Here is a 12,652-nt window from a genome sequence, read left to right on the forward strand (position 1 = left end):
TATTGTCTCACATGTCCATGTCTTGCATAATATCCTTCAGGTCCATCTTGGTCTACCTGAGATAAAGCTTATTCTTAAACTGGGGAAACAGAAAAGGTAACCCAGACAATTTTGGTGAGGTTAGGCTATAACATTCCCATTTCTTGGAAATGCAATGAGGAGATCTAGAGATAATTTATAAAAATAAAGTGTCCAATGACTAGCTAAATAATTAACCTCAAGCAAGAAAAATGCCTCACATCTTTGCTAGGTTTGATTAAAAATAACAGATGAAGATCCGTTTTTATTCAAATAGTTGCTGCAGAGGATGTTTGGATGAAAACTTTTATAAATAGTAGAGTAAATAAGGAAACCATCTGAGTTTTATGAACTGTGTGTTAGAAGTTTGATTTACCATAAATTACCTTTCCCTCGAAGAATTATTATGCATGTATTATATGTTGAATACTATATTACTTTTAGGGATACAAAAGTGACCTAGATGGGGGTGTGTCTAGCTTCTTGGATTTTACATGCAAGTGCCAAAGAAAAAGGGAACACGTAAGCAACTAAAAAAACAAAGTATGAAGTTTTCTAAACAGAAGCAGAAGAGATTAATATTGGCTGGAACGACTTTGAGCAAGAGGTTAGAGCAGTATGCTTTAAGGAAAAGACACTTAACCTAAGCACTTCAGAAAAAAAAAAAAAAAGAATCAGCCATAAATATACAAAATAAGTTCAAGTGAAACTTTTTGCAGGAAAATGAAAGAATTTGGGAAAATTTTTAAAATGTTAAAGTTACACTTGATCATAATTATTGTGGGACCACTTGTGGTCAATTTGACAAGGTGAAGAATCCCTAAACCATTAGACATTTGTTCAGTTCATATTCAGTTCAGTGCAGTCGCTCAGTCGTGTCCGACTCTTTGCAACCCCATGGACTGCAGCACACCAGGCCTCCCTGTCCATCACCAACTCCCGGAGTTTACTTAAAGTCATGTCCATTGAGTCGGTGATGTCATCCAACCATCTCGTCCTCTGTCGTCCCCTTCTCCTCCTGCCCTCAATCTTGCCCAGCATCAGGGTCTTTTCCAATGAGTCAGTTCTTTTGCATCAGGTGGCCAAAATATTGGAGTTTCAGCTTCAACATCAGTCCTTCCAAAGAATATTCAGGACTGATTTCCTTTAGGATTTACTGGTTTGATCTCCTTGCTGTCCAAGGGACTCTCAAGAGTCTTCTCCAACACCACAATTTAAAAGCATCAATTCTTCGGTGCGCAGCTTCTTTATAGTCCAGCTCTCACATCCATACATGACTACTGGAAAAACCATAGCTTTTATGAGACAGACCTTTGTTGGCAAAGTAATGTCTCTGTATTTGAATATGCTGTCTAGGTTGATCATAACTTTCCTTCCAAGGAGCAAGCGTCTTTTAATTTCTTGACTACAGTCACCATCTGCAGTGATTTGGGAGCCCAAGAAAATACAGTCTGTCACTGTTTCCATTGTTTCCCCATCGATTTGCAATGAAGTGATGGGACCAGATAACATGATCTTCATGTTTTCTGAATGTTGAGCTTTATGCCAACTTTTTGTTTGGGAAATTAAAGAAATAGTCTTGTTTAGGCTTCAGAGGCAAAGCAGAACAGACCTCTGATCTTGCTTCTAACCTACTTGGAGACTGCCCAGTCTGGGAGGGACCATGAGTGACTGTCTGCTGGGAGGGCAAAACCTGCAGCAACTTGGATAAGATGGAGGAGGAGTCTTGAGATTGTTGAGCCCCTGCAGGGGGCCTGGGCAACCAGGTCCCAGCCTTAGCAACATCCCAAGTTTCACAAGACAAAACCAACAGCGTAAGCAGTAAACCAGGCTTGCAATTCGGTCACAAGTTGATGATGATCTCAAGTTGCCTGCATCCTGGGATTATGAGCAGGAACCCTGAACTGCACTCTCTGAACTCTCACCCATTGAGCAGGAACCTGAACTGCACTCTCTGAACTCTCACCCATGGAGGAGACACACTGCCCGGGACCCTTTCCCAGCTGGGACTCCAGAGGCTGTGACTCCAGACTTCCCAACGCTGACCGAGTCTGGATGCTGGTCAAAACCCAGTTTGGTGATGTATCCACTGCTCTTTCTATTACTCTTTTTTTTAAAAAAAAAATGTTAGTATACTGAAACTAAGCTAGATCATTCTCTAATAAATATTGGTAATATATATTTGTATAGAACAAGTGCTTTATTTTGTTAACAAATCCTTTGAAGCTGAGACGAAAGTGAAAACTTTCCGCAAAACATTAATTGGCACTGTGAGCAGGATTCGTGAGGCAAAATACCGCTCCTTAAGAAGAAAGAGATTAAGGTGGATGACGCTTTCATTCCCAGATGGGAATATTCACCTTATTGCCTTACTGTTAGCTAGTGAATGGGATGCATTCACTGGGTTATTTGAGAAGGACCTCCAATTAAAGCGGGCCAAGCCTTTACAAGTTATAGAATGTGTGCGGCTTGGGCAGATTGAAGAAGGATAACGAGACGTGCTGGGGGAGAGGCTGCGTCCTCTCTGCCGACCATTAGGTACATGAAACTAACTTAAAATTGTCTGAAGGAAAGTTACAATTGGAAAATAGAATTATGCAATTTGTGAGTATGATTGTCCATGTTACAACGCCAAAATCGCACTTTAGTGGGTCAAGTTTTCACGTTTTACGTCAGCCCTCCCCTGAGCCGGCCTGTGTCTCTAACAGTGTCCTCCGCTCCTGTTTCTTCCTTTTTCCTTTGTCCTCCTGGGGCCTTACACCTCTCCCCACTGTCTCTGTCTCCCTATGGGACAGCTTACCTCCTTCTGTCTCTATCTCTCAGGGAGCAGAGGGGAAACGCAAACTTCCTCCATGCCTTCCCCCACTCTAGCAAAGTTTTTTCCCTGCCCCAGTTACCAGAGTCAACTTGAGCACTATTTGGTCTACATTTTAGCTATAAAACTCTGACTACAGAAAGAAAAGGTGACGTTTTGACCCTGGCTGGCCATGGTATTCTTTAGACTCTGGAGAAAACTCGTTAAAATGCATTTTTTTTCCTTTGAAAGTGCAAAACTGGTTCTTTTTGCATATGCAATTAAAAACAGCTAGATTTTTACAAAGGCCTGCCTAGAAAAAAGCCTGAAGTTAAGGTTTTTTTGTGTTTTGGTTTTTTGCCTGGGCTTTCCAGATGGTCCTAGTGGTAGAGAATCTGACTGTCATGCAGGAGACCTGGGTTCAATTCCTGGGTTAGGAAGACCCCCTGTAGGAGGGCATAGCAGCGTGCTCCAGTATTCTTGCTTAGATCCCATGCGCAGAGGAGCCTGGTGGGCCGCAGTCCAGTTCAGTTCAGTCGCTCAATTTTATCTGACTCTTTGCGACCCCATGGACTGCAGCACGCCAGGCTTCCCTGTCCATCACCAACTCCTGGAGTTTACTCAAATTCATTTCCCTTGAGTCGGTGATTCCATCCAACCATCTCATCCTCTGATGTCCCCTTCTCCTCCTGTCTTCGGTCTTTCCTAGCATCAGGGATTTTTCCAAGGAGTCAGTTCTTTGCATTAGGTGGCCAAAGTATTGGAGTCTCAGCTTCAGCATCAGTTCTTGCAATGAATATTCAGGACTGATCTCCTTTAGGATGGACTGGTTCGATATCCTTGCAGTCCAAGGGACTCTCAAGAGCCTTCTCCAACACCACAGTCCATTGGGTCACAAAGAGTTGGGACAACTGAAGTGATTTAACACAGCACACAACCTTTGTCAAGTTCTTGAAATACACAGCCTGATTTTCCTGAGACCTCAGCCTTGGGCAAATTAGAATTTCAGTCTGATAAATAGGAGGCTACAGCATCAGAGCCTGTTCAATGCTTTCCTTGTACCCAGAGGAAAGGCCAGTATAGGCTTTACCTGATACAATTTCAGTTGAGATTAAAGACAGGATTACCAGAGAGAACAAGTCAGCTTTGTACCTCAGCTCAGTTCAGTTCAGTTGCTCAGTCTTCCGACTCTTTTTGACCCCGTGAATTGCAGCACGCCAGGCCTCCCTGTCCATCACCAACTCTTGGAGTTCACTAAATCATGTGCATCGAGTTGGTGATGCCATCCAGCCATCTCATTCTCTGTCATCCCCTTCTCCTCCTGCGCTCAATCCCTCCCAGCATCAGGGGCTTTCCAATGAGTCAAGTCTTCCCATCAGGTGGCCAAAGTATTGGAGTTTCAGCTTCAACATCAGTCCTTCCAATGAACACCCAGGACTGATCTCCTTTAGGATGGACTGGTTGGACCTCCTTGTAGTCCAAGGGACTCTCAAGGGTTTTCTCCAACACCACAGTTCAAAAGCATCAATTCTTCTATGCTCAGCTTTCTTCACAGTCCAACTCTGACATCCATACATGACCACTGGAAAAACCATAGCCTTGATTAGATGGACCTTTGTTGGCAAAGTAATGTCTCTGCTTTTGAATATGCTATCTAGGTTGGTCACAACTTTCTTGCCAAGAAGTAAGCATCTTTTAATTTCATGGCTGCAGTCACCATCTGCAGTGATTTTGGAGCCCCCAAAAATAAAGTGTGACACTGAGTAAACTCTGGGAATTGGTGATGGCCAGGGAGGCCTGGTGTGCTGGGGTCCATAGGGTCCCAAAGAGTCCGAGATGACTGAGCACCTGATGAACTGAACTGAACTGAACTGAGGTTATATGTAGTAATAACAAAATCTCAAGAGCTTAAAATAAGGAAAAAAATATTTTTCATTTACATCCCAAGCAGATGAATGTGAAGCAGCATCACTCCTTGAATGCTCCCCTGTAAGGTCTAAAAACTGCGTCAGAACCCTGCACTCTGTCCCTACTGTAGCCGTGGGTTGTGGAGTTCATAATTGTGAAGTTTTAGGAAAGAGAAAGAGAGGCCTGGAGTACAGCAAGTCAGTTTTTCAAGCCCGTATTTGGAAGTGACTTATGTTTCACATTCCATTGGCCAAAAATAAGTCATAAAACTCCCAGCTTCATTTCAGGAGAGACAGAATGGTGTGCGGAAGGCGCCTCCGCTTCTGGGATGGTATTCCAGTGCCATGCTCACGAAGTCTCTTCCTACCTAAAGATTAAAGAGCCACTATTGCTACTACTTCTAATGATGAAGATAATAATACTAATTTCCACTATTATTAAACCTAAGATTTTCTTTATCCAAACCAAGTGACTTCACAGTGTCCATTATTAAATCAAATGAAAAACAGCTTTTGAATCTGCAAATTTTCTACGTTTTTAATTAGTCATTTTTATACATTCTGTCTTAAGAGTGTTAAAATAAAAGTCAAGTTGCTATGGTCCATTTATTGGTATAAAAATACTTTGCGGCACTGAAGTTACAGTTACTCCCAGCCAATAACATGACACCAGTTTGATTAAGTCGACATTGCTCATTTGTTGAATTTCAAGGAGAATTTGAGTCTATTATGTGCTGTTCCACTTGTGCTCATAAAGAGAAATAATGCACGATTCTTGCCATATCCAAATGCAGTAGATTGCGTGTCAGCATCCCAGAAAATTAGGTTCATGTTTAACTCCCAGAATTTATACACGCAACCATATTTGGGAAGAAGAGACTTGACATATGTGATCAAGTTAAAGGTCTCCAGATGAGACTTTTCTGGATCATCCAGAACACAATGTCAAATGACTCTCTGAGGAAGAGAGAAGGAAATTAGACACACACAGAAGACAAAGTGATCAAGGAGGTGGAAGGAAGGAAGGAAGGGGAAGGTGAAATTGGAGTTATGCAGTCATAAACCAAGGAGCGTGTGTATTCATCAAAAGCCGGAAAAGGCAGTCTCAGCTAAAGATTCTCTCCTTGGCTTTGTAGGGAGAAGCAAGCCCTGCTGATACCTTGATTTTGTCCTTTGGACTCCAGATGTGTTAGAGAATAATTTTCAGTTGTTTTAAGCTACCGCGTCTGTGTTAAATTGTTGCTGCAGTCCTAGGAACCTAATAAAGTAATGATTCCTGTTCTCACAAAGCTCAGTGTGGTGAAGACAGACACATACACAGAAATCTGTGAAACACTGCCCTTGAACCAGAGATGAGCTCAATCTCCTATTCTTCTAATTAACTGCTTTCTTAAAAATTTGACTATGCTTTAATTTTCTCATCTATATAATGAAAAATGTAGTTCTTGACTATTGCATATTCTGATTAGTGAGCCAATTGACTTTCATACCACATGTTCATCCTCTCAGGAGAGAGGGTAGTATTGTCCATTATTTAACAACCTTGTGAATCAGGCACACAGGAATAACAGCATGCATGATTTTACTTTACTATATGTTTACATTGCTTCTTTCAAATTGTGTTACATCAACAAGAGGGGCAAAGTGGAAATAGTTCTTTCATATTAGGAACTCTTTGTGTTTCAATACCCTCACCACCACCGTCTCTGGGCTCTCAGTGGGTGTAACTCCTTCCTATAAGTAATTTGAATTCTATCTTTCCTCTATAACCCCTGTGTGAATCCTTGTGATTTATCACTTTTGTCTTTTCTTTCCTATCTTTTGTCTACTTGCCCATGTCTTCTTTGTTCTGCTAAGCCGGGTGGAGACATTTCCTTAAAATCCCATTATTCTTAGTTCTTGTTATCACATCCTAATGTTCTGGAAGTGCTTCCGTATTTCCCTCAGCTGCGTCTGCAACTATGCTCAGTCCCTTAGTCGTGTCCAGCTCTTTGTGATCCCATGGACCGTTGCTCACCGGGCTCTTCTGTCTATGGAATTTTCCAGGCAAGAATACCAGAGTAGGTAACTATTTCCTACCCAGGGATCAAACCTGTGTCTCCTGTATCAGCAGATGACTTTTTACCACTGTATCACTTGGGAAGCCCAAAGAAATATTGATGAGTTTTAAATATGCAATATAAAAATTTGAACAATGTGGTTTTTTAAAAGTGATATAAATTTCTTTGGATATGAGTAAGTATGTTCTCAGTTCAGTTCAGTTCAGTCGCTAAGTCGTGTCCAACTTTTTGCGACCCCATGAATCACAGCACGCCAGTATATTCTCAACCTTCAGTAAATCCTTGCAACGGATGATCTCTTGGACTTTTGATCCTGACTTGATTCTTTTTCCAAATATGACCAGTAATAACTCAATTCCAAAAATGATGAAACTTGTCAGAGTTTGAAAAACTACATAAATGTTCAAGGAACTTGATTTTTCCAAGGAGCTTGATTTTACTGCAGAAAACTGATGGATAAATACACCACAGGAAACTCAATTTCAAGACGTAGAAGTATTGCTGAGCTTATTGATTTGAGCTGTATCTTCACCCTGGGATGCCACTTTCTTAACAAACTTTCTATCAATATCTTGTTTCTCTGTATATAGAAGAAACAAAAAATATTAAAAAACATTTTCTAAGATTTATAATATAATATTACCAAATTATATAGCAAGTTACTATCTAATGAAAACCTTAAGAAGATCAAAAGATAATAAGTATCATTTAGAGATTGACTAAAATAGTAGAGATTATCTAAGTAAAAAGAAGCAAGGCTGATTCAATTGGAATAAAACAAGGAAGTGAAGACTAGAAAGAACTTACCACGTTAACAGAGTACTTACATAATACATTAGTTAACCTCTCTGCGTGTGAACTTGTCTGACAAATTACATGAGCGAGACTGGCCCTTCCTTGATTTTGAATCACTGCGCATTGCATATTTAACAACTCTGTGAAGGTGCTTTATCACAACACTTCAGGATATTCTTGACTTCTTGAAATTCCACTTTGCAACTTGGGAGTAGAGTGAATAGAACGTTCCTTAACACCTTCAATGTGGGATTAATGCAGAACAGAATATTATACTCTATGACAGAGCGGAAAGGAGGGGATTCTCCTTCCTAGTAAGCAGCCAGGGCAATGGATCTCGGAGCATTAGTGTTAATAAGTAAGTGACGAAGAATAAGGATCTCCTAAACGCTGTCTTGCCTGGTGGTTTTTCAAAGGTGGCATGAAGGCAGCTCGAGGGAGCAAGACAAAGATGCAGAAGGAAGTGGCGGTGCCACCCGAGTCCCAGTTAATCTGTTCCCCGGGCCTTGCGATCTGAGAATTCGGTGTCACTGTGCCCGTGTGCTTGGTTTACTTGGCTGTACTTTTCTAGGCCATAATTTTTATACAGAATTTAATTCACAATATTAAAACCGTTCACTCATTCTTGCAACAGACATTTCTCAAGTGCCCACAAGGTGACTAGAAGGCATACGATTCAGTGACACAAAAATACGTAAGAGAATCTTTACACGGAGGAAGCCTTTATTCTAGATCAGGACACACATACAAGTAATAAATGTTTTTAATGGAAGGAGACTGTACTAAATTAAAAGTTTGCTCTGAGAGTTAAGAGAGCAAAACTGAGCATTCTTACAGAAATGTAGAATTCTGTGTCAAGATGGTTAATGTTATGTGGTGAGTTTTGTACAAAGTTTTAACTTTTGTACATGGTTTTCATTCTTTAGAAACGTAAGAAATAGATGAATGGATATATGTACCTGTATTAGAATTAAAAATACTAATATTTAATTACTGGAAAACCAACAACCCAAAGGACTTAGTCTAGTGCAATGCACTGTAAGTTTTAAAACAAATCACCACTGAATGAATAGGTGTTTCTAAACTACACTGAAATATAGAAGAACTTAGCAGAATATATTTTTATTTTACTGTTCTGATTTATTGATTCAATACTTAGAACAAAATTTATGTTTATAGTGAAAACATAATGAAAACACAGATTAAAAAAGAAATAAATTCCAAAGTCCGTACTATGCTACACTGGAAATTTTCTCTCTTAAAACAAAATAATTGAAGAGAAAACTACAATGCATAGTGAGATATTGTTTATCACTTGTTAAGCAAGAGGAATAACCAATCCTCTGCTCTTCTTGGAGAGGAAATCTGAGATAATAGTGTTTATTCCAAATTAAGTCATGGTTAAGTCCCCATTTTCTTTTAAAAATACACTGGAGTTATGGTGAGATGCTGATAACTGAGCTAAAACTTACTCTCTCGTAAAGATAAAAAACACTAAAACTGAACATTTGTATTTTAACAACAATTAGTGTTTTACTGCAGAAGGTTAAATGGCTCAAATACATCTGAAAAAAAAATTTGACCAAAGTCTCATTTATCTAATTAGTATAATAAAATGCCATCAATTATGTCTGAGATTTGTCATGAGGATCTCATGAGAGAGTGTTTGAGATGTGTACTAGTGCACGGCAGATGCTCGGTGAAAGCAGAAGGCTTTTCCTTCCTAAACTCCTACCAGATTTCTGATAGTCACACAGGTTCTTCTTATGTTCTCCTGAAGATAGTATATTTTACTGGTCCCAATAAACAGAGACTCTGTACAATTATCATGATGAATAGCTACGTTTAGGTATGATTAATATTTTCCCCATTTTATTTTTGACATTTTTATACCACTTTACCTATTATCACAGTACTTATATAATGGTAATTATTTGCAAAAAGGACAGGATGCTATCTATTAAGACATACTGGCCAGATTTGACAGCTTACTCTCATCATGCAGGTCAGTGAAAATGGGCTAAAGTAATGGTTAAAATCAATAACCTCAGACAGACAGATGGCACCATGCTTATGGCAAAAAGCAAAGAAGAACTAAAGAGCCTCTTGATGAAAGCGAAAGAGGAAAGTGAAAAAGCTGGTTTAAAGCTCAACATTCTGAAAACTAAGATTATGACATCCGGTCCCATCACTTCATGGCAAATGGATGGGGAAACAATGAAAACAGTGGCAGACTTTATTTTTTGGGGCTCCAAAATCACTGCAGATGGCGATTGCAGCCATGAAATTAAAAGACGCTTACTCCTTGGAAGGAAAGTTATAACCAACCTAGACAGCATATTAAAAACAGAGACATTACTTTGCTAACAAAGATCCGTCTAGTCAAGGCTATGGTTTTTCCAATAGTCATGTATGGATGTGAAAGTTGGACTGTAAAGAAAGCTGAACACTGAAGAACTGATGCTTTTGAACTCTGGCGTTGAAGAAGACTCTTGAGACTCCCTTTGACTGCAAGGAGACCAAACCAATCAATCCTAAGTGAAAACAGTCATGAATGTTTGTTGGGAGGACTGATGCTGAGGCTGAAACTCCAATACTTTGGCCACCTGATAAGAAGCACTGACCCCTTGGAAAAGACCCTGATGCTGGGAAAGACTGAGGGCAGGGGGAGAAGGGGATGACAGAGGATGAGATGGTTGGATGGCATTGCCGACTCAATGGACATGAGTTTGAGCAAGCTCCGGGAGTTGGTGACAGACAGGGAGGCCCGGCATGCTGCAGTACACGAGGTCGCAAAGAGTTGGACAGGACTGAGTGATTTGACTGAACTGAATGGTTAAAAGATTCAAAGCCATTTTTTTTTTTTAAAGTAGAGATTAAGCCTATTGGTCTTAGATTTTAGTCAACCTATTTTTCCTTTAGGCAAAGGAGTTAGATTTCTAGTAAGAATAACTCCATGGGTAAATTAGGAAGTCCAGCTTTGGAAGTCTGGAAACTTTGCACTTTACGATAGCTTACTCCTTCTTTGTCCCCTTCGTGGATCACGGCCTTGTCATGGTGAAGGGGCTTTTGTAACTCAGTGAAGTTATGATCCATGCCATGCAAGGACACGCAAGACTGACAGGTCATAGTGGAGTGTCCTGACAAAATGTGGCCTGCTGGAGAAGGGACTGGTAATCCACTCCAGTATTCTTGCTTGAGGAATCTCATGGACAGTATGAAAATGGGGGAAAAGAAAAAAGAAACTTGAGGAAGAGCCCCCAGGTCAAAAGGTGTCTAATATGTTACTGGAGAAGAGTGGAGGACAATTAACAATAGGTCAGGAAAGAATGAAGCCACTGGGTTAAAGCAGAAATGGCACACTTTTGGAGGTGTCTGGTGGTGAAACTTAAGTCTGATGCTGTAAAGAACTTAGGATCCTGAAATGTTAGACCCATGAATTAAGGCAAACTGAGTGTGGTCAAGCAGGAGATGGCAAGACTGAACCTCTTAGGAATCAGTGAAATAAAATCGATGGAAATGGACAAATTTAATTCAGATGATCATTATATTTACTACTGTGGGCAAGAATCACTTAGAAGAAATGGAGTAGCTCTTTTAGTCAACAGAAGAGTCCAAAATGCAGTACTTGTGTGAAATCTCAGAATGACAGAATAATCTTGTTTCATTACCAAGGCAAACCATTCAACATCACAGTAATCCAAGTCCATGTCCCAATCACTGATGCTAAAGAAGCTGAAGTTGATTGGTTCATGAAGACCTACAACACCTTTTAGAACTAACACCAAAAGAAACACACACACACACACACACACACACACACACGAAACAGTCCTTTTCATCATAGTGGATTAGAATATAAAAGTAGGAAGTCAAGAGATATCTGGTATAACAGGCAAGTTTGGCCTTGGCATACAAAATGAAGGAGGGCAAAGACTAGCAGAGTGTTGTCAGGAGAACATGCTGGTCATGGCAACCACAATTTTCCAACAACCCAACAGATGACTCTGCATGTGGCCATCACCACATGGTCAATATTGAAATCAGATTGATTATGGTCTTTGCAGTCGAAGATGGAGAAGTCCTATACAGTCAGCAAAAACAAAACCTGGAACTGACTATGGCTCAGATCATAGGCTCCTTATTGAAAAGCTCAGGTTTAAACTGAAGAGAGTAGAGGAAACCTCCAAGCCATTCAGGTATGACCTAAATTATCCCTTACGATTATACAGTGGAAGTGACAAATAGATTCAAGGGATTAGATCTGGTAGACAGAGTGCCTACAGAATCGTGGATGAAGGTTCCTAACACTGTGCAGGAGACATTGACCAAAATCACCCCAAAGAGAAAGGAAATGCAACAGGGCAAAACAATTGTCTGAGGAGACTATACAATAGCTAAGGAAAGAGTAGAAGTGAAAGGCAAGGGAGAAAGGGAATGATATACCCAGCTAAGTGCCGAGGTCTGGAGAGTAGCAAAGAGAGACGAGGGGCTTCTGTAAAAGAACAATGCAAAGAAATAGAGGAAAACAATGGAATGGGAAAGACTAGAGATCTCTTCAGGAAAACTTGGAATATCAAGGCAACATTTCATGCAAGGATGGGCATGATAAAGGAGAGAAATGATAAGGACGTAACAGAACTATATAAGAAAGCTGAAATCAAGATTGCTTGGAGAAATATCAACAACCTCAGATATGCAGATGATGCCAAACTAATAGAGGAACTTGAACAGGAACTAAAGAGCCTCTTGACGGAAATGAAAGAGGAGAGTGAAAAAGTTGGCTTAAAACTCGGCATTCAGAAAACTAAGATCATGGCATCCGGTCCCCTCACTTCATGGCAAATAGAGGGGGAAAAGGTGGAACCAGTGTCAGACTTTATTTTCTCAGGCTCCAAAATCACTGCAGATGGTGACTTCAGCCATGAAAGTAAAAGACACTTGCTCCTTGGAATAAAAGCTATGACAAACCTAGACAGCATATTGAAATGCAGAGACATCACTTTGCAAACAAACATCCATGAAGTCAGAGCTATGGTTTTTCCAGCAGTCATGTATGAATGTGAGAGCTGGACCTT

Source organism: Ovis aries, chromosome 9 (assembly GCF_016772045.2).
Source record: "Ovis aries strain OAR_USU_Benz2616 breed Rambouillet chromosome 9, ARS-UI_Ramb_v3.0, whole genome shotgun sequence".
NCBI classification, from domain to species: Eukaryota; Metazoa; Chordata; class Mammalia; order Artiodactyla; family Bovidae; genus Ovis; species Ovis aries.